General features: G+C 40.3%; 1 protein-coding gene across 3 annotated transcripts in view; it reads left to right on the forward strand.

Moving 5' to 3' along the window:
* The window catches only part of KIF4B (kinesin family member 4B), a 180580-nt gene extending 155841 nt beyond the window's left edge, over positions 1-24739 (forward strand). For 2 of the 3 annotated variants that reach the window (XR_010157386.1, XR_010157385.1), the window contains exon 3: positions 4058-4202. The gene's annotated coding sequence lies outside the window, so the exon portion shown is untranslated. Of the gene's footprint in view, positions 1-4057; positions 4203-24680 lie in introns of those variants that run through there. The other variant, XM_054684741.2, reaches the window with a different exon arrangement.
* The last annotated feature ends 479 nt before the right edge of the window (positions 24740-25218 follow it).

Below are 25218 nucleotides of genomic sequence, written 5' to 3' on the forward strand. Positions count from 1 at the left end.
GTTGATTGAGTGAATATTTCATCTTTGTTCCCTCTGGTTCTTAATCTCTATACTTAGTCATCACATATTGTAATTCCTATCCCTGAAATACCTTCCCTTTCCTATGCACACCCCCATTTTCTCACCTCTATCTTATTTCTGTCTCATGATCTCTTGTGTGGACAATAAAGTTCTCAAACACTTATTCCCACAAGTGGACAGTTTATTGGGTGATAAAACAACAAGGTTATTTTTGAAATAAGGTTGATCATTTTCAATGGCTATGGCTCAACTACCTGTAAACAATCTTTGGATCTGGAAGTGAAGAATCCTTGCCAGCCTGTTTTAACATCACTGAACGTCTCAAACCATCATTCAGGTAGACAGAAAGTTGGCCATGGATTAAACTGTGGTTTGTTGGTACAAGTTATGGGTTTTAGGCTGGATGCAGCTAAACTTTGATTCCTGAATTTTTCTGTAATTTTATGTGGGCTTTGTCATGTTGGAAGAGTATATACTTTCAGTTGATCAAAGCCAAGCAGCAATATTTTGAAAACTCTTGGTTCAGAGAAGAGTGGAGTATTCATAACCCAACCATATGGAGCAAGTTTAAGCTGCAGAACCTCCTGGAAGTTTCAACACACACTCACCATGCCCTCATGCCTACTTAAGCTATAGCTGAAGTTTTTGATGCTGTTTGCATTTTGACCTCAATTCTACCTTCAACTTTACAGACTTATTTTGTTCCTAGCTTCTCACACAAGCCTTTCTTTACCCCAGAAGAAACCAGAAATACTTGAGTTCAATTTTGCCATCAAGCATTTTATATACCACAGTTAGCTTAAAATAAATTAGATGTACAGAAGAGATATGTAGTCACAGGTGCCTTCAAACATATTTCAAGGTAATACCACACATGTTTATATGCAATTCTACTTTCACAATGCCAACAGCATAAACAAAATCTTTTTGGGAAGGGACTTTTGAAACACCCTGGCAGTGATTCTCCCAACCAGTGACCCTGGCTCTAAGCTCTTTCTCTTCAATTCCATTCTCCTTGCTGCCATCTTAAACAAAACTCTGGCCATGTCTCTCCTTTGCCTGAGAACCTGAGCTTTTAAGACCTTCAACAAATTGAGCCAAATAACTGTTTGGCTATTCCCTGCCCTATTGTCATCATTCATCATGCTGGGCTGCCCACCCTGAACAGGTCACCTAATCTGCCATTCTTCCTTAGCTGTTTCTTTTGTGTCTCCCTGGAGGATTTTCTCCCCACATGTGACCTATTTTGTTTTTCCATCCTTCTCAACCTTATGGAAATGGCCCCACCTCTACAACATTTTCCTACATCTTCTTAGTCAGAGAAAATCTCTCCCTTGTATTTCTGAAACAGGAGAGTTCTCTGAGCCCCCTCGCAGGACATGCAACAGTGGTGTGGCTTGTCTGTTTGGTTGCTGCCGCTGCTCAAACCCCTTATGGGAGGGGGAGCACGCAGATGGACAGGTGCAGGAACCCTTTCTTGCAAAGGCAGAGGGCCAGTATGACAGCTTTCTGTATCCCGAGCTCTTGTCCAGTGTCTTGGAAGAATCAGGTGACACATGGACTTGATGATGAATGAGGGGTTTTATTGGGTGGTGGAGGTGGCTCTCAGTGGGATGGATGGGGAGGTGGACAAGGGATGGAGTAGAAAGATGATCTTCCTCTGGAATTTGGCTATCCAGCTGCTGATTCTCTGACCGTCCCCAGCTGAACTCCTCCCAACGTTCACTTTCTGTTTTCTCCTCTGCCACGCCATTCTGCCCCCCATCTGCTCATCTGTTCCTCTCCTGCTTCTGGAGCCTGGGGTTCAGGGTTTATATGGGTACAGGATAGGTGGGAGTGGCAGGCCAAAAGGCAACTTTTTGGGTGCCAAAACAGGAGTGCCCATTCTCACTTAGGGCTGTGAGTATCCAGGCTTGAGGGTGGGACCTTTGCCAGGGAACTGCCCTCTTCTACCCAGTATTTCCTTGTCTCCTGTCTGTATCATTTCCAGATTTATGTCCTTATTTTATCTTAATTTCTCATCTCTCCCCTGTATTTCCAGATATGTTTGTGTGTATATTTTATCTTATTTTTTTATTAAGTACTTCTTTATTTATTAAAAAAATCCAAAGCTTTAAAAAATATAAGGAAAATGGAAAATGACCCACAATTTCTTCATCCTGTTAATATTTCTTGACCTAAAAAGTAATGCATATGTTTTGTTGGAAAATTCTGATAGTACAGAAAGGAACCAAAGCAAAAAGTAAATGCCTCCTTGCCCTCTCCTTCATATCTTTAACTTTAGCATTTAATAGTCTGCTGTGTTTTATGTGACTGTTTACCTTCTTCATTAGACTCTAAACTCCTTGAAGATTGCCACCATAACTTTGTATCCAGTGCAGTACATTGTAGATGGTGAGCATACAATAATGTTTGCATTGTTGTATTCACATGTTATCACTTCTAAGAGTTTTTATTTAGACAGACTTTATAATGTATATGGCACATATAATAGGTAAACCTAGTTGGTTTTTATTTGTAGAGTTGCATGGAAATGTGTCATTGTTCTAGGCATTGGAAGAAGGAGATCTTCTGGCCCAGCAGCTTAGGATTGTAAGGAGTAGAGATTCTCTTGACTTTCCTTGTCCTTTGTAGAAAGGCTATAGATCATTTGGATTTTGGAAGAGCTACAACTCATGTCTCAAGAAAGGGAGGGATGGGTCCCATCTCATCTCAGTCTCTCTTTCTCACGGGGCCTCTGTTTTTCTCTATCTGCTCACTCTCCTATCTTTTGTAATATGCTTCCTTCCTTTGCTTACTCATGTGGCCCCTGGCCCAGTGGGTCACTCCTGCCCTGACTCTGCAGGACCCTCCAGCTCAGCAGCCCACAGATAAATGACAACAGTCTCTAAGTGTACCAGCTCCCAGTGCTAGGAGAGCACCCGGGTTGGCCTAGTTCATCTTTTTTGTCAGACTGATGGTACAGGATGTCTATAGGTAGCTGTGCTTGTGCCAGGTGTCTACCCCTGGACCAGTTAAACATGGCCATGGGGTAGGATCATGTGGTTAGAACCTGATTAGGCTGGCTCAGCAGGGCTCTGGCAGGAAACAGAGTCCCTGAGGGAAGTGTGGAAATTTTAGATTAAATCAAGTAATGAGCAGTTAAATATGTGGGGGTACTTGAAGAAATAAAGACTCAGAGGTGAACTGACAGCTTCCTTGATTGTTCAAAAAGGGTTATTCCATGGATGAGGAGGCCCTTTTTTTCTGAGTAGCTCCAGAGAGTATAGCATGAACCAGTAACTAAGAGTTAAAGTGAGGTGCTGAGTGTATTAGGAAAACAAACCCTAATAACTGTCGTTGAATGGACTGCATCTTGAGGTTGTAGGTTTTATTCACAGAAAATGTTTGAATAGAACATGGATGAGCTCTTTCAATGAAGCATTTGTGCATTTGGAAAGACTTGCATCCAATGACCTTGAAAAGTTTTTTCCAACATTTGCAATTCCAAGGACTTACTTTTAAGGGTTTCTTCTCAACCACATTCACAAAACATCTAGGCAAACACATGTGCACCTCTGAGTTTAACACCTGGCATGTGGCATTTACACAATTGAAGAGCTCTTCCTGATTTGTGCCTCCCAATTTGATTGCAATATCACTGGAGGCTACTTAGCCATCTGGATGTTGCTACCTCCTGTCTCCTGCAGTGCTGTTGCATCCAGCTAGGTTTGGTAGCCTTGGGCTCCTTTCATTTTCCAAACAGCTAAGCAATTATAATACTGGAAGCAAGAACAAGGCTGACGACAAAGCCACCCTTTTCTTAGTGAGAGCAGAAGAAAAGCTTGACTGCCTGGAAAGAATCTACTAGTGATTTTCAATCACCAAACTCATTGCTAACTAACATTGTAATTAGAGTTAAACCATGAAAGCCAAGATTTAGGAGACCATCTGTTCTGCTGTTTGAAGAGAGGAAGAACATTCCAACCTTGGAGAATGGAATTGTTGGGGCTCCTGAAAGTGACCTTGTACTTTACTTGAATTTTTTCTGTTCTAGTCTCCTCTGTGATGGATGGCAAATGCTGCGGTGAAAAAAACAGATGTTGTCCAAGACCTTGGCAGAATGGGTTGCCTCCATTCTCTGGCTTGAATCCAGCAGCACCAAATCTGTGACCATTTTCTGAAGGCCTGTTAAATGCAAGGTACTGTGCTAATCCTTGTGTATTAAAAGCATATGGCATCCTCCTTTATGGAGACTAGAATCTAATTGGAGGGCAAAACATGAATAGTTGAACCGTTGAAATGACAAATCCAAAGAGGTTGAAGTAGAGGGACCCTAGTGATGTATGCTTTGAAGACTGAAGGGATAACATATGGAGATGTTAGCTGGGCCTTATGGACTTGATAGGTCAAAGCACATTCAAGGTAAGTAGAGCTGTTTTGTGCAAGGCAAGTTACCGAAAAGCCAACACCCATTTGGAAGATCTCCAGTGCATCAATTTGAGGAAAGCACTCTCATGGGATGTTAGATTTAGCACTCTCTCCTGGTAGACAGGGAGCTAAATCATTCAGTTATGTGTCCTCAGCATGCATATCCCAGTACCTTTTTGTAAACTTTGAAAGCAGCATTTCAAAGGCAGTTCTAGTCTGTGTTACTGCCTTTGCCTTGAGTTATAGACTTGCATCATTTATGGTAATTTCCTGACATGTGCCTCTTCTATTGAGCCAAGAATTTGCCTGCCTCTAACACCCACTTTGAAGCCTAACTTTGACCTTGAGAATCATAGGGAAAAAGTATCACCTTTTTTCTTTTCACTTCTTGTTTTTTTCTTTAACTTTTATTTTAAGTTCAGGGGTACATGTGCAGGATGGGCAGGTTTGTTAAATAGGTAAATGTGTACCATGGTGGTTTGCTGCACAGATCATCCCATCACTTAGGTATTAGACCTAGCATCCATTAGCTATTCCTCCTGATGCTCTCCCTCCTTCAACTCCTCCCAACAGGCCCCAGTGTGTGTCGTTTCCATTCGTGTGTCTATGTGTTCTCATCATTTGGCTTCCACTTGTAAGTGAGAACATGTGGTGGTTAGTTTTTTGTTCCTGTGTTAGTTTGCTAAGTATAATAGCTTCCAACTCCATCCGTGTCCCTACAAAGGACATGATCTCATTCCTTTTTATGGCTGCATGTATTTCATGGTATATATGTACTACATTTTCTTTATCCAGTCTATCATTGATGGGCATTTAGGTTGATTCCATGTCTTTGCTATTGTGAACAGTGTTGTGGTGAATATACGCATGTATGTGTCTTTATAATAGGATGATTTATATATTTTTGGGTATTATGCCCAATAATGGGATTGCTGAGTCAAATGGTATTTCTGTCTCTAGTATCACCTTTTTTTCTGTACCATGGCCATTCTGGTATTTGAAGTCAGCTATTACACCTCTTCTGAATTTTGTCTCTCCTGGGTTAACCATCTACAATTTCTTCCTGTTTCCCACAATATTGCCCTCACTGTTTTGGTTGCCTCAAGCTACTGTTGATGGCGTTTTGCCCAGTTTTGCACCTGTGGCAAGATAACTTGGGATATGAATGATCTATGTTTTTGATAGGTCAATTGCCCTTCCATAAATGCAATCGCTTCTCTTAGGAGGAACTCTCAGTCTTTATTGCAGCTCTGTGAGCTGTGATCTTCTTGGGGCACTGACTAGAAGGGTTAGAACTGAAGCATTTGTATCAGAGAGGGCTTTGAAGAAATAGATTCCTATTTCCTGTACCTGTCTTCTTTCACCTCTAGTCTCTTTCCTACAGAAAGAACACACACAAAGATAGCACACACATCTCTATTCAGTCTGCAAAGCATAACACCTTGCTGAGCATTTGCTTTCCAGGTAACCTCCACTATTTTATAGGCATTTACTTATGAAGTTATTCAAGCAATTAAATCATTCATTTGCTCATTTATTGAGCACCATACATAACAGACTTGTGCTACAGATGCAGATTCAAAGTAGAGTCTGTGTCCTTAAGGAGATTACAGGCTTAATAGAGATAGGCTCCTGGAGGAGTGGATTATAGTTCAGTGGGTTAAATGCTAAAATGAGCATAGCAGCTAGGTGTGGTGGCACATGCCTGTAATCCCAGCACTTTGGGAGGCTGAGGCAGTCGAATCACTTGAGGCCAGGAGTTCAAGACCAGCCTGGCCAGCACAGTGAAACCCCATCTCTACTAAAAATAGAAAAAAATAGCTGGGCATGGTGGTGCATGCCTATAATCCCAGCTACTTAGGAGAATTGCTCGAAGCCAGGAGGCAGAGGTTGCAGTGAACCAAGATCATGCTACTGCACTCCAGCCTGGGTGACAGAGTGAGACTCTGCCTCAAAGAAAAATAAAATAAAATAAAATAAAATAATCATAGTGGAAACACAAAGTAGGGAGTGATGAAGTGGGTAGTACTGGAGGACGTTGGGGAGACTTAGTACCAGAAGATCATAATGACTAGATCATGTGTTGCTTGAAAGCAGGGACAGGGCCTTATTCATCCATTTTAGCCTCTGCTCCTAGCATAGTGTCCAACGTGTTATAAATGCCCTGTTAATATTCATGGAAGAAGCTGAATGAGCTACTGTCTTCTGTTAAAGCTGGAGCAGCTCTTCTCTGAAGTTGCATTCAACAAGCACACGGTTGAAGAGAAAGAGCCTAAAGAGGATGCCCCAAACTGCTGGATTTTTGCCAGGAGAGTACAGAAGGAGTCCACCAAGTTGAGTTCTTCCACATGAAAAATGCCATATCTCCCTGTAACTTAGTGTTTCCACTTGTAGCTTTCTCACTCCTGCTGGGAACTTGCGCTGGGGTTCTGGAGGCCACCTGTTTCCCAGCATTTGGTCTTGGGGAAAGGAGAGGAGATGTCTCTGTTCCTGTGAAATTCCTCCCACTTCTCACCCCATGGGAGACTCTCTGTCTGCATTCCTAATGACTTTCAACTCTCACCTCACTAGATAGCAACGACTGCAACATGCTTGTCGAAAGACAAAAGCTCCAGCTACTCAACTGTCAGCTCCTCATGGTGTTTGCAAATTACACAACCATTGGGAAAATGCCCATTGCCTTACACTTTAAAGTGTTTGGGTCTTACTCCCCTAAACACCCAGAGTAAATACTGAAAAGTGTACAAAACTTTATATGTACATTATTCCATTAATTCTATGACATAGTCAGTGGAGGTGTCCTCCCCTTTATTTATAACGATGAGCCTGTGAAGAGCTTTGGTTTCTCAAGACCATATTTTTGTTAAGAACTGAACTTGAACCCAGGGCTAGTTTTTTTTTTTTTTTTTTTTTTTTAACTTTTAAGTTCAGGGGAACACGTGCAGGTTTGTTATACAGGTAAACTTGTGTCATGAAGGTTTGTTGTACAGATTATTTCATCACCTAGGTATTAAACCTAGTACCCATTAGTGATTTTTCCTGATCCTCAACCTCCTTCCACCCTCCACCCTCTGACAGGCCCCAGTGTGTGTTGTTCCCCTCTATGTGTTTATACATGCTCATCATTTAGCTCTCACTTGGAAGTGAGAACATGTGGTATTTGGTTTTCTGTTCCTGCGTTAGTTTGCTGAGAATAATGGCCTCCAGCTCCATCTATGTTCCTGCAAAGGACATGATCTCTAGTTTTTCTTAATATTTTTAAAATAAATTTTATCTTGGTTTTGAAAGTTAGATATGCTCACTATAGAAAATCTGGATAAAAGAAGAAAAGTAAAACCATGACAACAGAGATAGTTGCTATTAACAGCTTGGATTTTCTTCTGGTCTTTTTATTCTGTGCCCAGAAGTATTACAACTACGTACACGTTCACATTTGTTTGGATATTGGAATCCTGTTACACCTGTCATTTTATGCCTTGCCTTTGACTTATTAGAATAGCATTCATTTACTTGACATGCCTTTATGGAGCATCTTCTACATGCCAGGTGTGAGCTGAGTCCCATAGTCAGGTGGGGACAGTGGCATTCAACAAATAATCACAGTAGTAAATGCAGAGTCAGGGACTGTGAGAGTAACATGGAGGAAAAAAGATGATAGGAGGCAGGGGACAAGGAGATCTGATTTAGACTCAAGAGTTAGGGAAGGGCTTTTTGGGAGAAGAGACACTTAAAACTAAAACTGAGTCCTCTGGACTGAGGAGGCTTTTGCCAGGAAGTCGGGGCTGAGGTGCAGGCAGCATCCAATTTGCGGGCTATGAGTGAAATCCCAGAGCCAGCAAGAACTTTCCAGGGCTGTGGGGCTGAAAGAAGGTCCCCGTGCCAGGTGGGAGCAGAGCAAGGGAGAGGAGGCTGGCAAGAGGCAAAGCTGGAGAAAAGGCAGGACCTAGAGCCTTAGGGCCATATAAAGGCTGGGGTGGGCGGGGGCGGTCTTTATCCTCATACCAAGTGAAGGCAGTGACGGGTTTTAAACAAGGGAGGATCCTGATCTGCTTCACTTTAAAATGATCATTTAGGCTGAATTGAGGAGTATGATGGGGGGCAGGGGAGGAGGAATTTAATTTAATTTATCATTACACATTCTGTTACACAAGTTTTAATGGCAACATATTATTCTATTTTCTCAATATGCTGTAATTTAAAAAATTCCCTGGTTTGGTGTTATTTTTGTTATAACTTTTGAGGTAGTGAACATCCCTACAGTAAGTTATTGAGCATAGCAATGGTGATTGCCTTTGACAAAATCCCTAGAGGTGGAATTGTTGGCTCAGAAGGCGTGCATAGTTGTAAAGCTGTTTTTCTACATTTCTAAATTGCCCCCTGAAAGGCTGTATGAATTTTAGCTCCCCCAGGTAGGGAATAAATGCACTGATTTCCATATTCCATGGCCAACTCTAACTTAAAAAGTCTATGCCATGATAAGCTAAAAAGGAGATCTCGTTTTAATTTCCATTTCTTTGATTACCAGCATGAGAGAACATTTTCATAAGCATATAAGTCATTTACAGTTTTTAAATTGCACCTGACCCCACATATTTATGTTTCTGGATCAGAGCTCCTTCTAGCATAGCTCTCACCTCTTTAGGATGTTTTCTGGGGGTTTCATGAGCTTTCCAGGCCAGGCCGACTTTAGCTCCAGGGAGACCATCTTCAAGGTTCAAAGATGCTGACAGGCATAAATGACCATCCTGGGAGTGGGAGACCTAGGCATTTTTATTTACCATAGAGACTCGTACAAAAAGGACGAGATAAATAAATAAAAAGATCCTAAGATAGAGATATTTTTCTATTCTTCCTTCTGTTAATATATAAGACGACTGGGTACTTTGTTTAGATCAGTGCTATCTGCTGAAAACAGGAGGCCTGTATGCAATTTAACATTTAGTGCCATAATAAAAAAGAAAGGTGAAAGTATTTTTGATAGCATTTAATTTAAACCAGTATATTAAATATGATCATATCTATACATAATCAATACAAAAATTAATGATATCTTATATTTTTTCTCATACGAAGTCTTAAAATTTAGTGTGCATTTCACATTTAAGCACATCTCAGATAGGCCTGGGCACACTTCAAGAGCTCAATAGCCCTACTGTGGCCTGTGTGACGGTTGGCCAGCATGAGTCTGGATGGTGGCCCGGAAGGCATGACATAAGACTTATAGCTTCATGAGATTTTAGAGCTGGAGAGGAGTTTAGTAAGCGAACGCTCACTAGAGACACTGAAGGGAGAAGTCTCTGCCAAGGCCACGTGGCTGGGCCGTGGTAAGGAATTGACACAGGTCTCTGCTGTCCCAGTACCACTTCTTCCGTTTTGGGATTATCGGGAGGTAATGAAATGCAGGCCACACGGTGAACTCTCACTAGAGGCTGAAGATGACGTTGTGGTTGCGGTGGCTCTACTATGCACAACACTGTGGCTACATTAAAATAAAAGAAGTGTTAAGCCCTACTCCCCCCACGAGGCAGAGGAAGGGTGAGCAGGGAGGAGATCCTCCTGTCGTGTCCAGTCTGAGCCTTAAGTATATTTCTGTTTTTCAAGGCAAATAGATTCTGATCCACTTTTAGAAACCGTAATTTCAGTCTTCGTTGTGTCTGGTGAATACATGAGTGACCAGCAGGTGGTGCCAGAGACAGTTGGTAGCCAGGGAATGCCCTAACTGTCCTCGGCTGGGATAGCTGAGGTCACTCACTGGCTGGAGTTGAGCATCTGGGGCTCACATGCAGACGTGATGGGAAACTGGATCCTTTTAATATGAAAAATGGGTAACTGCAGAGCTAATTCTTATTGTCTAAAAATACCACTCATTTTTTTCACTTTAATAGATATTTATCCGGCTGGGTGTGGTGGCTCATGCCTGTAATCCCAGCACTTTGGGAGGCTGAGGCGGGCAGATCACCTGAGGTCAGGAGTTTGAGACCAGCCTGTCCAACATGGCGAAGCCCTGTCTCTACTAAAAATACAAAAGTTAGGTGGGTGTGGTGGTGCACACCTGTAATCGCAGCTACTGGGGAGGCTGAGGCAGGAGAATTGCTAGAAACCCGGGAGGCGGAGGTTGCAGTGAGCCGAGATTGTGCCGCTGTACTCCAGCCTCGGTGACAGAGCGAGACTCCATCTCAAAAAAAAAAAAAAAAAAAAAAAATCAAAAGCCAATTCCAGATCTGGCCAGGAAAAGCATAGAGAAAATCCCGGAGGAGATAATTTTGAAGGACTGGCATTAAAAAGATGTGTAAAATATGTCCTTGATAAATGTTATATTGATTACAGGTTGATGTGATAACACCCAGAGTGTAACGCAATCAAGAGAGTTAAAGGAAAAGTGGTAGAGAAGTTCTTTGTGGAAGGAAAAACATGAAGGAGGATTAACTAATCGTGGATGACTTCCTGAGGTGGCCCTGAGGCCCACCTGTGGTGTGGGGATGAGGAGGACTTTAGGAAGTGGTCAGGATGGATGAAGTGAGAGGGTCAGGGAAACTTAGACCTAAGGTTGGGAGGGACCGCAAATATTTCAGGATCCCACTCCCACTACTCACATTTGATGCTCGAAGCCCCTTCTTAGAACAACTACTAGGTGGAGATGTTTGTCTTTGAAGGGACAGCCTGTATGAGTCCGCTTAAGAAAAACCCAGTTTGGCAGGCTTTGTGAACTCAGAGGTTATAAGCAAGCAGCCTCCAGGCTACATCTAGTCCACACAGGTGTGCAGCATGGCCTGCATAGCATTTTACACAATTTTCAAATTAGTGATTAATATGTGAGCGTCTAGACTTACCATGGAAACATCCAGGTTTCTGACTGGAGGTGCACAATGGCTGTCCCCTGTGGTCAGGACAAGTGTCTCTCTGCTTCTTTGGCTGTGTGTTCTCTGCTTGACCTGGTAGCTTTAGAGTTTAAAATCTTTAGCTTAACTGCTTTATCGCTCTAAGATTTCCATGTTCTCTGTGAGCACAGAATTTAAGAAAGCAAGAGTATATATATTCCTCTTTTTAAATAAACCTCCCAATGAACAGATGTAAAATTTAGGAGATAATTTGTGTGGAATAAGATAAAAAGAGAGGATATCATTTCTTAAAATGTTTGAGATGAAAAGAAAGTAGAATGAAACAAAAATCACAACACAGATTGTTGATTGGAGGCAGGAAGGCAGAGTCTACACTGCAGAAAATTTAATCAGGAACCGGGGATAAATTTTTGAAACTTCTCCAGAACACAGAGAACGGTAATAAGGATGAGAAGAGAGAAGAGATATAGAAGTCAGAGATTGCAAGTGCAACCTGCAAATTATAAGAATTCTTGAAGAAAGGCATAAAGCAAACAGATTATATGCAGTGTTTGAAGGAATAATAGAAGAAAACGTTCCAAAATTAAAACAAAACAAAACAAAGCCACTTGGATGGAAAGTGTTTTTCAAGTTTTTCAGGCAAAGGTAAAATTTATATTCCAAGACAAAGCCTGATAAGGATTTTTAAATTTCAGTGATGAATGGAGAGTTCTACAAGCTTCCAAACAGAAAATTAGAAAACACAGAATAGTTTACTTTAAAAGGACATAAATTGGCCCTGGGTGCAGTGACTCCAGCCTGTAATCCTACCACTTTGGGAGGCAGAGGCAGGCGGATCACTTGAGGTCAGGAGGTCAACACCAGTCTGCCAACATGGTGAAACCCTGTCTCTAGTAAAAGTACAAAAAATTAGCGGGGCATGATGGTGCGCACCTGTAATCCCCGCTGAGGAGGCTGAGGCAGGAGAATTGCTTGAACCCGGGAGGCAGAGGTTGCAGTGAGCTGAGATCGTGCCACTGCACTCCAGCCAGGACGACAGAGCGAGACTCTGTCTCAAAAAATAAAAAATTAGTAAATAAATAAAAATAAAATAAAATAAGGACATAAGTCAAGTTAGTTTCAGTTTTCTTATTTTAAATAACTAATGTCAGAAGAACAGGGGTAAGACCTGCAGAGTTCCGAGAGGATTCCATTGTGATGCAGGAATTTTATATCCTAGGGAGGTTGTATTCTTTGACCAAGGCATCCAAAGGAAATGCAAAAGTCTCAGAAAACACGCCTCCTATATAACTACATTTATGCAAAGTAACTCTAAATGTTTCATATCACACATGGTCAAATCAGTAACAAATTAACAAATGAGAAAATTGCAGAAGGAAAAATAAATGGCAGCAGCGCTGCAACCAGCTAAAGAAATTGGGATAAGTCGGCCAGGCGCAGTGGCTCACGCCTGTAATCCCAGGCCTTTGGGAGGCCGAGGTGGGCAGATCACAAGGTCAGGAGATCGAGACCATCCTGGCTAACACAGTGAAACCCCATCTCTACTAAAAATACAAAAAATTAGCCGGGCGTGGTGGCGGGCACCTATAGTCCCAGCTGAGGGGAGAATGGCATGAGGCATTCTGAGGCAGGAGAATGGCATGAACCCGGGAGGTGGAGCTTGCAGTGAGCCAAGATCACGCCACTGCACTCCAGCCTGGGCAACAGAGCGAGACTCCATCTCAAAAAAAAAAAAAAAAAAAAAAAAGAAATTGGGATAAGTAAAGAAAAAATACTAACAAGGAGAAAAGAATGGCCAAGCCCATTATTGCCAATTATAGGCAGGAAACTCTTTCAGCCACTTTGTGTATTTAGTATTGCTCTAAAGGAATACCTGAGGGTGAGTAAGTCATAAAGGAAAAAGGTTTATTTGGCCCACGGTTCTGCACGCTGTACAAGAAGCTAGTGCTGGCATCTCCTTGGCTTCTGGTGAGGGCCTCAGGCTGCTTCCCACCCATGGTGGAAGGTGAAGAAAGCCAATGTGTGCAGAGACCACATGGTGAGAGAAGAAGCAAGAGCCAGAGGGGAGGTTCCGGGCTGTTTTTAAACAACCAACTCTTAAGATAACTAATAGACGGAGAACTCCCTTACTGCCCCCCACCCTGCATCCCCAGGGAGAGTATTAATCTATTTGTGAGGGATTTGCCCCCATCCTCCAAACACCTCCCTTTAGGACCTACCTCTGACCCTGGAGATCAAATTTCAACATGAGATTGGGAGGGGACGAACATCCAAACCATAGCAGCCACATTAATGTCTCAGGACACAGAGGCTCAATTTGCGTATGCATGACAATCTGTTAATAGTGTTGAAATGTCCAGCCTTAGCAGCAGTCCTGGGAACATGGCTTATATGTGGTTTTTCATCTGAGAGCCCAAACAAAGCATCAAAACAAAGTTTGGACAGAAACAGAAAACATGAAAGGGACTCATTTCAGAACTTTCTCCTCTCGGTGACTATTTCAGAATAGAATTATTTTTCTTTTCTGCTCAACACATTTGTACTTGCAAGAACTGCTCATCACTGACTCTATTAATTGAGTTTAGACAAAGACGGCTCCAATCCCTTTTGCTAAATTAAATAAGAGGACTCAAGAACAGGCAGTTTAAAAGTTTTATTTATTTATTTAAAAATCTTTCTTGCCACCACAAAGAATGATAATTGTGTGGAACAAGAGACTTGCATGCATTGTGCTCAGCTTTTGCTAAAGTAAATGTTTCCATTGGGCATTGAACTGTAAATTCCAACATCAAGACTTCAGCAGGAACCTGCTGCACTAAATATTTCTCAGATGGATGTCGCCTGACTCAGTGGGTTTTTTTCTTTTCTTTAGACTCATGATTAATAATGTGCCTGTTCAGCAATGCCTGCACCTGGTTTGTATTTCCTTTGTGTTTATGAGACTTGTATGATTCCTAACATCAGCCAGTGTTTTTCCTTTTATTTTCCTTCCTTTTTTCCACCCTCTCTGCCTCCCTTTCTCTCTCTCTCTCCTTCCTTCCTTTCTACCCTCCTCCCTCCTTCCCTCCCTTCCTTTTCCTCCCTTCTTTCTGAGCAGAACACAAACAGTGCCTTAAATTAAGTTTCCTTCTGTGTAATCATGGAATCCTAGACAATTAGATTTGGATGCGATCTCATGAGCTGATCAACTCTAATCCTCCATCTGGGGCAAAAATCTCCTCTAGAATACCTGGGCAGAGATTGTTTAGCCTTTCCATGTTCGTCTTCAGTGCCAGGGAATTCACTGCCCCAGATTAGGATGGCTCCCTTATGAGACCCTTCTACTGATTCTCAGAGATACGTGACCCTACCATCCTTGGTGTGGTTTTCTGAATCTGAAAGGGACATATTTGTCCTTCCAAGTAATGAAGGTCCCCACGCCCTTGATAAAAAGGACCCTTTCTTAATCCAACTGTATTCAGGCAACTTTGATAAGTATGTAGTTTGAAGGAATGCACTTGATGAACTAAAATATAATTTTTTTGTTTTAACATTTTCTGCTTGAATAATGACTGCACTGCAGGCTGGTCTGTGCTTATGAACTAAAAAATATATGGTGTGACCTGAAGGGTCCATGGCTGGCAAAATGGGTAAGACCTCTCTCCAGAAGCTTCCCCTCTACCCAGAGTATAGTGTGGTGGTTATGAGTTTGGTTTTGGAGTCAGGCTGCCTGAAACCCTTTCCTTGCCCCATAATAGTTATATGGCTTTGGCAAGTACCTACTTCCTAGGCTTGTTAAGGAGGTGAAGTGATAATGTATGTAAGTGTGTGGTATAATTTCTGGTACATAGTAAGAACACAATTAATGCTAGTTGTTTTTAGTACTGCTATTACTACTACTACTACTTATCTGAATTACTAAAATTCTATATTAGGCTATACTAATGTGCAGAACTTCTGAATCAGTAGGTTCATATTGGGGCTGGGCAATCTGCCTTTTTAACAAGCCCCTTGAGTGATTAGGATGTAGGTGTTTCTCAGACTACATTGTGAGGAGTGCTGCATTGAAGAAATCCATTGCTGTTAGGACTCAAGATTTTAGGGCCTTAGGATAGCCCCAGCCAAAAGGTAGGCATCTTTGCAAGGGGCTATCTCTCTTATCAGTTTGTTAATAAGTATTCATTCAGCAAATAGTTCTGGGAAACTTGATGTTCACAGTGCACTGTGCATGAGCACATAGAGATCCCAATAACTGCACTTAGAATGCTCAGAGACCAATGGAAGAGGACACAAAGTTAATATGGGTGCCACTGGTGGTATCTAAAGGATTGAAGGTGTTGTATGAATACATCTAAACATGTTAACTATTGTGTATTACATTCTTTTTTGACATGGGATACTAGTTTTTCACTTAGAGTATATAATAATGACACTATATACAATAAAGTATATAGTAAAATTAAGTTTATAAGATAAAACTATTTCACTTCAAAAAGTAAGTTGATGTAAACAAATATAAGAAGTAAGTAGTAGAAATGGTAGGTAGAGTGAAAATCCTGGAAGGGGTACATGAATGACTGAAGTTTAGGAAATGCTGCATTTTAGGTAGAAGGATAGTAATGTTATACCAAATGTAGTTCATTAAAATAGCGGAGAGGCCAGTGAACTCAACCTGGGAGAGTAGGCAAGTTTCACAGAGGAAGCAGGAGACTTCCTCCCTCTTCTTCCCCACTAATAATATAAACATCATGGAAAGAACACTCACCTGTATAGAGTGCCCACACGTTCTCAGTGCTTTATATACTTTATATACTTTGACTCATTTAATTCTCATAACAACCCTGTGGGGTGAGATGAACACCATCCTCATTAGATGAGGAAATCAAAGTCACAAAGCTAGTAGGAAGGAGGATTGAGCCCAGGCCGCCCATTCTGAACTCTAGCTCCAAACCGGTATTCCATCATCTGGACCTGGTTAGGAAGTATAGCAAGTGGTTATAACGAGGGCTTGGAGAAGATGTCTGAGGTGTGTGTGTGTGTGTGTGTGCGCGTGCATGTATAGGCTTGACAGGACTGGCTACATGATTTGGGGGACCCAGTGCAAAATAAAAATGCGGGACCCTCTTGTTCAAAAAAAACATTAAGAATTTAAAAATGGTGACAACACAACATTAAGTTAAACATGGGGCCCTTCTAAGCTCGGTGCTCTCTCTGTGCACAGGCTGCCATCCACGAAGTGGGCTCTAGGACTATAGGTAAGATGAAAAGGGATGCAAAAAAGACAAAGGATGGATTCCAAGACTGTGCATCTCTCTCTCTCTCTCTCTCTTTTTTTTTTTTAAATAACTGACCTGAGGAGTTGTTGTTATAAAGCAGTTTTCTCCTGGGCCTTTGCCTTTTGAGGAGAAAGAAACCTCTTCTCCACAAACACTAAACCCGATAAGGAAGGTTCCAATACAGAGATGACTTCAGAGACCTTAACACAGCTCCAAATGTCAATATACCTTCAACAGGCTCTGCAAATAAGAGTCCTGTGGGTAATTACATTTTTAATAAAATACAGTTTGCAGATTGATAGTCAAATAGATTCCCTGTCCTGGAAGCCCGATTTTTCTTCCTAGTCCTGCCACTGCACCCTACTCATGCTGTTCCCTCGTACAAATCCTTCATAATTGGGAAAAGAGTTGTTCATTAACTTAAACCTTCTGATACTTTCAGTTCCTGCTAATGCATTGTGTGAAAGAGCTTAATGTTATGAAAATTGCCATGTATTGCCTCATTTTCATATTGTACCTGTTTAATGAAATGAAATAGAAATAAATTATTGTTGGACTTTGTTGGTAGCTACAGACCACAATGATAAATAATCATATGTATGAAGTTTTAATTGAAATTTTCACAGACAATGCACATGCATGGTGTTTTATTAAACAGTCTTGATACATGAGATACTAGATTTATACAATGTATTTCAGGAATCATTATTTACTTTTCAAGGTGATTTTTAGCTTTGCAAAAGCATTTGCTATAGGTTTCTTTTAAAGAACAGCTTCTTTAGATAGATTTGAAAGAGACTTTCATTTCAGAAGGAATCAATTTATACACAATTGTTCAGGATGCCCGCTTTGTGTAGAGCAAGGTACACCTGTATTCCCCTGGAAAAGAAGTAACGTGCCTCTGAATTCTGTGTTGTTTTGTGTTTAGGACTGGAACTGGCTTCAGCATCCAACTTTCATTTCACTAATTCTGCATTTATGAGGCCTATTATGAGTGGCTTTTCATCTGAACAAATATGCAGTATTGTCAAATTAATGCCTGTTTTTAAAAAAATTCCTTTTCATAAAACATGCCATCTGTGGGACAATAAGGAGCTTCTCTGGTGAATTCTTCTTGTAGAGTGGTGATTGTCAGGAGTGAGTAAACATTCACAGACTTTAAAAGAGCAATACTTTTTAGAAGGAAACTGAACTGGTTTCTTAGTGCCCCCTGCAGGGAAAATATGCATATTTCTATAAACAGGATAATTGTCAGGTTCACTGGATTTCATTCCTTGTCTAACACAATACCTGACACATAATACGTTGGCAATAATGGATAAGTGCGTGACTGAGTCAAGGAGACATTGCTCTAGAATATCTCAGAGAGTGAGATAGTAACCAATTATTTGAAACCAAATAAATTGAGTCAAAATTTCCAAACAATGAATTTTCTGTTACACATATGAAGATGTGGTCATAAATAGGCTCACAAGATATCAGACAAAGGTGCTTATAGGTTTAAAGCTAATCTAGTCCAACCTTGAGACAGTAATAACTCATGGTGATGATGATGATGATGATAATGGTGATGATGATATAAATGCCATTCATTGAGCACCTACTACTGTAGACTGTTTATACATGTCACCTAATTCCATCCTCACCCTAACTTTGCAAGATAGAGATTATTATACTCCTTTTACAGATTGGGAAATGGACACTCAGAAAGGTGAAGTAAATTTCATCAAGGCCACACAGTTAGTAGCTGGCATGAATTTTTTTGGCTCCAAAGTCCACATTCATTTTCCTTACCATATGATCTCTACACAAGATCCTAGAGCTTGCCAGTGGCTGGGGCAATATCGGTGTTCCTGGTTCTGTGTCAGGCTGCTACCAGAAACTCAGACAAAAGGGCAAAAGAAATGCAAATCAGCATGCTTCAAAAGATATATTTTAATTGTAACAATCAAGGGTCAGAGAATGGGGGCATTGGCCATCCTCAGGGTCTTTTGCAAACTCGTCAAATGGATTAGGGTTATTCATGGGATATTTGGAGTGATCAGCTTGAGATGAACCAATATAGACAAAAAAGCATACAATTTGCAGTTATGAACTTCATTTTAAATTATGAATTGACAACTCATTAGCTGTATGAGCTTGAGCAAATCCCATATTCCCTTTGAATTTGCCTCCTCATTTACAAAATGGGGGCAGGATGCTTTACAAATATCTACCTGACACAGTGGTTATGATATTAAATGAAACTGTGTCTAGAAATGTTTTCTAGACTAAAATATGGTTTCGTGCATTCTTTGTCTTCATCACTTGCATTTCTTTTCTAAAAATTTTACAGTTTTTGGTTTTTGCTTTGTTTTATAGACATTTTAAGTTTTTCTTATGTGCTTTCTTTGATTGCTTTAATGGCAAGCAGTGATTTCCCCTTTATAATTGGAACAAGTGTAATTTGTTATGAAGTTTATTGAAGTTGGAAAATTATGTTAGGCAACTGGATTATAAAAATCATTTGCACAGAAGAGGTTGGAGGGAATAAGTTTAACAATAGTAGATGTGAAAAAGTCTTTGGAATGTCAGCTGATGGTAAGCTCAGTGGGAGCCAGGGCAAAGTCAGCTGGGTTAATTAATGGATACTGAGTGCCCAGAACAGAGGAGATAACAGTACCTGAGCTAGTGTCAGCCAACACTGTGAATATGCAATTACTAGAGTTTCACTTTCAAAGGAGTGTTGTTTCACATCCTTGCCAATACTCAAGAGTCATCAGTCTTTAATTATACCTATGTTAGTGGGTAAAAAATTGTATCTCTCTGTGGTTTTAGTTGCATTTTCCAAAAATTACTTTTTCCCCAGTCCTGGGTGTTTCAGATTCCTGAAAATTAAATATACACCACCCCATAAACCCAGTTATTCCACTTCTGGATATTTAGTCAAGAGAAATGAAACATACCTTCAAACAAAATGTATAAAAGAATGCTCATAATAGCTTTATTCAAAACAGCCCCAAACTGGAAATAGTCAAATGTTGATCCACAGGAGAATAGAAATTATGGTATATTTTGGTATATTTCCACTATAGAATAACAATAAATAAATAGAGCAATAAAAATGGAAAGAACTTTAGGCAATACCTGACTTATAATTGTACATGTTATGATTCTTTCACTTTACATGGTGTGAAAGCAACACCATTCAGTAGAAACTGTACTTCTCTCGAGAGTCTGGGCAGTGGTGGTGAGCTGCAGCTCCATCAGCCACGCATATTTTGACTTACTTCGAAGGATTTACTGGGATGTAATTCCATTGTAAGTGGAAGAGTATCTGTACTGTAATTTATAACAACATGAATGAATCTCAAAAACATGCTGAGTTAAAGAAGCCAGAGACAAAAGAGTGCTTACTGTGTGATGATAGGAAAAACTCATCTATGGTGATAGAAATCAGATCAGTGGCTCTCTACGGGGTGTTCTCTGGGAAAGGACACCAGGGAACTTTCTGAGGTGATGGGTATATTCTATAATTTTATCTGGGTGTGGGTTTCATAGGTATGGTATGTATGTGTTGTTAAAACTCATCACATTGTAACACGTAAAGTCTGTGCTATTTATTTTATGTAAGTTATACCGCAATAAAGTCGATTTATAAAGTAAAAAAAAAAGAGATCATAAAATATTTTATTTATAAAATAAAAAACCAAAGAGGGCCTTTTGTCTCTTGAAGAATCTTGGAGCCTTCCTACAGGAAGAGCCTAAAAACCAAGCCCAAGGAAGAGAGACAGAGAGAAGGCAGGAGGGCCAACTCCCTAGAGTGGAAGGGCTGTTGTGTGAAGACTTAGACACCTATTGTGTGTCACTCTGCAAGAGAGGGAGGAAGTGTCAGGGAAGCCGACAGTTTGACCTCTGTGGAGAATTAGAGATATCTTGCGATGGAATGGGCTGTCTCAGGAGACTGTGAGCTTCCTGTCACTCAGCAGAGTTGGGTCACTTCCTGTCAGCATGTTGTAGAGTGTGTCCATGTAGTGACTGGGAGCGTTAACTAAGTGGCCTCAAGGCTTTCTCCTGTGCAGATTCTGCAGTTAGAGATGGTCTTGGGTAAGTGGTTGAGCATGTGCTTTGGAGTAAGGCTGCCCATAGTTGAACCTGGGAATCTAGGGTCTACTGCTAGTGAGATGAGTCACCTTAGGCAGGGCAACTTCTCTAAGTCTCAGTTTTCTCATATAAAAAGTGGTGTGTGTGCGTGCATGTGTGCCTGTGTACTTACCTGTGTTTATCTTTCTTTTCTGCCATCTGTGATCTACCTAAAATGCTGCACAACCTCAAAGAGTTGTAACTGAGGCTGAAATTGAGATGATTCACGTAAAGGGCATAGCAAAGCACCTAGCATGTATACTAAGCCCATGATAAGAGCTCAATAATTTTAGTCATTGTTATTATTTCTATTATTATGATTCTAAAAATTTTAGGTGTCAACATATACCAAGAGTAGATGTTTTGGGGCAAAATTTAGGGGCTCATACTAAATCCTTCATATTGGACTATTTAAGTGGCTGTTACCTCCGTCAAAAGGTATGATTAATCTTTCACAGGTTAATTAAAAAATGGGAAAATAAGCCTTTTTAAAGACTTATTTAAAAAATACAATTTTGTGGAAAAAATGGGCACTGCATGTGTGTCTTTGAAGTGAGGGATTCTTTTGTACTTGGTTATGTTCTTGCTTGGCTCTGAGTCACAGTGCTATAACCAGGAGAGGTGTAGTTGGTAGGATTAGGTTTTTCTTGGTCCCTGTTTTGTGGGACAGATCACTGTAGCACAGTGAACACTTTCAGTAAGGAAAGGATTAATTTCAAATAACCTAGGCCCGAACACATAGTTTCCCAAAAGGTTCTGATGGACTAAAATTTTCATTTATTTAAAAATGAGTCATTCAATCACATGGATCAACATTTAAAAGGAACAAATGGATGTATAGTGAAATGCCTTCCTCTTGTCCTCAGTTCCCCAGCCATCTAGGCCCCTCTGCAGGGGCAACCAATTTGATCAGTTTCTCGTGTATCTTTCTAAAGACATTTTATGCCAATTATAGTATTTTATGGGTCTTTTTTTCTATTTTTATTTTACACAGCAGCTTACTGCAGAGTGTTTTTTGCCTTACATTTTTCATATAACAATCTTCACTTAATTGTATTTCATTTCAGAACAAGAAAGCTGTCGCTTTCATTTTAATGGCTGCATCGTATTCCATTATGTACTTATATCTACATCTTTATATACCTATATGTGTCACACTTGGTTTAGCCAATCTGTTGTTAATGGAAATTTAGGTTGTCCCCCACATTTTCGCTAATAAAAACAAGGCTTTAGTAAATAATTTGGCTCCTAGGTCATTTGATACATGTTCAAGTATATCTGTAGGATAAATTTTTAAAAGTAGACTTGCTGAGTGAAATGGCATATCATTTTTTAAACATTTTGTTAGATCTTGCCAATTTTCCCTTCGTTAGAGTTATACCAATTTACCTTCTACCAGAAATGTGTTAGAGTGACTATTGACCCCAAATACCAACATGATATATTCTTAGTCTTAGATCTTTGCCAATCTAGTGAATGAAAAAGGGGGTTGAACATTTCTTCATATGTTTAAGTCAATTTGTGTTTCCTTTTCTGTAAATTGTCTGTTCATATCCTTTGGCCATTTTTTGATTAGTTCAGAAGTATAAGTTTTTGTTATTGAATTTATTAGAGTAAAAATGTTTATAATATTTAATTTGCCTCCTGTTTCAGACTTTTTAAAAACATTAACATACAGTAAAACTTACTTTATTGGTGTTCTATAAGTTTTAGCACATTTATAGATTTGTGTGACCACCACACAATCAGGATACAGCACAGTTTTTCTTTTCTTTTCTTTTCTTTTTTTTTTCAGACTGAGTCTTACTCTCTCGCCCAGGTTGGAGCGCAGTGGCACGATCTCGGCTCACTGCAACCTCTGCCTCCTGGGTTCAAGTGATTCTCCTGCCTCAGCCTCCTGAGTAGCTGGGATTACAGGCGCCCGCCACCACATCCAGCTAATTTTTGTATTTTTGGTAGAGAGGGTTTCACCACATTGGCCAGGCTAGTCTTGAACTCCTGACCTCAGGTGATCCACTAGCCTCGGCCTCCCAAAGTGCTGGAATTACAGGCGTGAGCCACTATGCCTGGCCAACAGTTTCATCATTGCTGAACACTCATTTGTGCTGCCCCTTTGTAGTTAAGCCCTCCTTACTCTTGAACTTTGGTAGCCACTACTCTGTTTTCTGTAGCTATATTTTTGCCCTTTTCCAAATGGGACTATGCAGTATACGACTTTTTGAGACTGATTTGTTTCTCTCAGCATAATGCCTTTGAGAGTCATCCCTGTTATAAGTATCCAATGGTTTCTCTCTTCTTATTGCTGTGTGACATTTCATTGTATAGATATGCTATAGTTTGTTTATCCATTCACCCACTGAAGGACATTTGAATTGTTTTCAGTTTGGATGATGATTAATAGGGCTGCTTTAAACATCAGGTATAGATTTTTGTGTATAGGTTTTCATTTCTATTGGGTAAATACCTAGGTGTCAGTTTCTCTTGACTGTTTATTTCCTTTGCTATAGTTACACTTTTCTGTTTTTACCCCCACCATTTATATTTTATTGTGTACTACTCATCGATAATATGTTGTAGAGACACTGGATTCTGTAATCTTCCTCTGAAGATGACTTATTTTTGTTTAGTACACAGTTCAATTACTGGATGGACACCTAATGATTGTGTAGTTTTGTGTTTATATCTTGTTATGCCATATCTGTGGAAAGTCTGAGATAGTTCAGAAGGCTCTCCAATTTGGTGGGACTGAACTTCTAAACTGTTTTCTCTGTGGCTCTTGTCAGAGCTTAGATTAAGGCTAAGGTAGGTCTAGAGTAGATCTTATTCTAGCACATGGTCCTTAATCCTAAGAGGAAGTCTTTCTGATATGTCAACTTACTGCCTGAGGAATTAATAAGGTGTTAATAAATTAATAATTAATAAGGTGTTAATAAAGTCGTTCCACTCAGGTTGGGCTAAACTTCCCATGCTCTCTAGGACCACTTGCTCTCTAGTGTCTGTTTCATTATCAAGCTCACAGCCACCAGTCTTTGATAAGCCTCATGCAGTCTCATCCTGTACATGTGAGCCTAGCTCTTGGACCAGGACTTTTGGGGAACTCCAAAATGAACTTCTGTAGTGCCCCTCTGTTATAGTTCTCTTCTCTCCAGTGCCCTGTCCCATGGTTCCCAGCTGTTTTAGCTGCCCCAAACTTTGATCTTTGCCACTTAGCAGGACCAATGTTCTCTGCTTGGACTTCAGCTCACTATGCCTTAGTTGGGAAGTTATCCCCAGGCAGGTTGCTCTGACACCTGAAAACAGTGGCTTCCTTTATTTGCCTACTTTAACATTTTTTTTTTTTTGGTGGCATAGGGCAAGTCTGGTACCAGTTAATTATATCAGAAGCTTACTTGAATGATATATCTAGGATGATTTATTAAGGGCAACAAGGGGTCTCTTGCTTGCAACCTAATTTTTCATCAAGGACAACTTTGTTTTTTCAACTGTCAAAGAACTCGGTGCTGAAGGGTACTAGGGATCTGACCTGGTTTGGTCATTTTTGTGTTCTTACGTTTGCTAAATTGAGTGGATTTGGAACCGTTTCCAAGTAGCTGAAACATAGCTTCTGTAAACTGCACTATGGAATGAATTTTAAATTTTCAGTCCAGTTCTGCCATGGCAGTAAAAACAAGTTCAATTATATGCTTATAGGGAATTCTTGATTCTTATAAATTCTGAAGAGTTTTATTACAGCAGAAGTTAGATTTTTCCCCAGCACAGTGTGACTTCAGGACAGTTTTGCCCTTCTCAAAAAAGGTAGTTTTCTTATCTGTGAGATGGAGACAAGGTCAGGGAAGAAGAGAGGGTATATAACAAAATTGGAAAATGTTGTTTTTAACCTGGTGTTGAGTAACAACAAATTGTAGGTAATGTCTACTAACTTTTAAATGTGGTCATGGCATTCTTATGCCATCATCCCCAATAGAAAAAGAAACAGGTATTAGAATACTTCTCTAGAGATGAATGACCTGATTTCTCTCTTATTGCTTTCCAGGAAATAAAGAATTGGCATATGGAAATTCTGCAGTCTTAATGCTTGTTCATTTATTCACTCATCGATTGAGACCTTTATTGGTTTGCGACTGATACAATGTGCGGTAACACCATGGCTTTTAAATCTCAGTGGCATACGACAATAGGCATTTATTTAGCTTATGAGTTGGGTTAACTGGGAGTTGGTTGATCTAATTGAGGCTCAGCAGAAGCTGTTGAGCTTTGCTCACCATATTTCTTATTCTCCTTCTGGGACCAGTGCGTTAGCCTAGAAATTTTCTTCTCATAGTTATGGCAGAGGTCCAAGAAAGCAGGTTCAACTGCATAAGCACATTTTAAGCCTTTGCTGCATTACATTTGCTAACATCCTTTCGGCCAAAGCAAAGACACATGGCTGAGCCCAACATCAATGAAACAGAGATATATGGTCCTTCTATGGGAGTCAAGTGGAGGAAGTAAATATTATTGAACAATAATGCAATCTACTTCAAGTCTTATATACTAGTCACTAAGGCTAAAAAGACGAATAAGATATAGTC

The sequence above is a fragment of the Pan troglodytes genome, chromosome 4 (assembly GCF_028858775.2).
Source record: "Pan troglodytes isolate AG18354 chromosome 4, NHGRI_mPanTro3-v2.0_pri, whole genome shotgun sequence".
In the NCBI taxonomy this organism is placed as follows: domain Eukaryota; kingdom Metazoa; phylum Chordata; class Mammalia; order Primates; family Hominidae; genus Pan; species Pan troglodytes.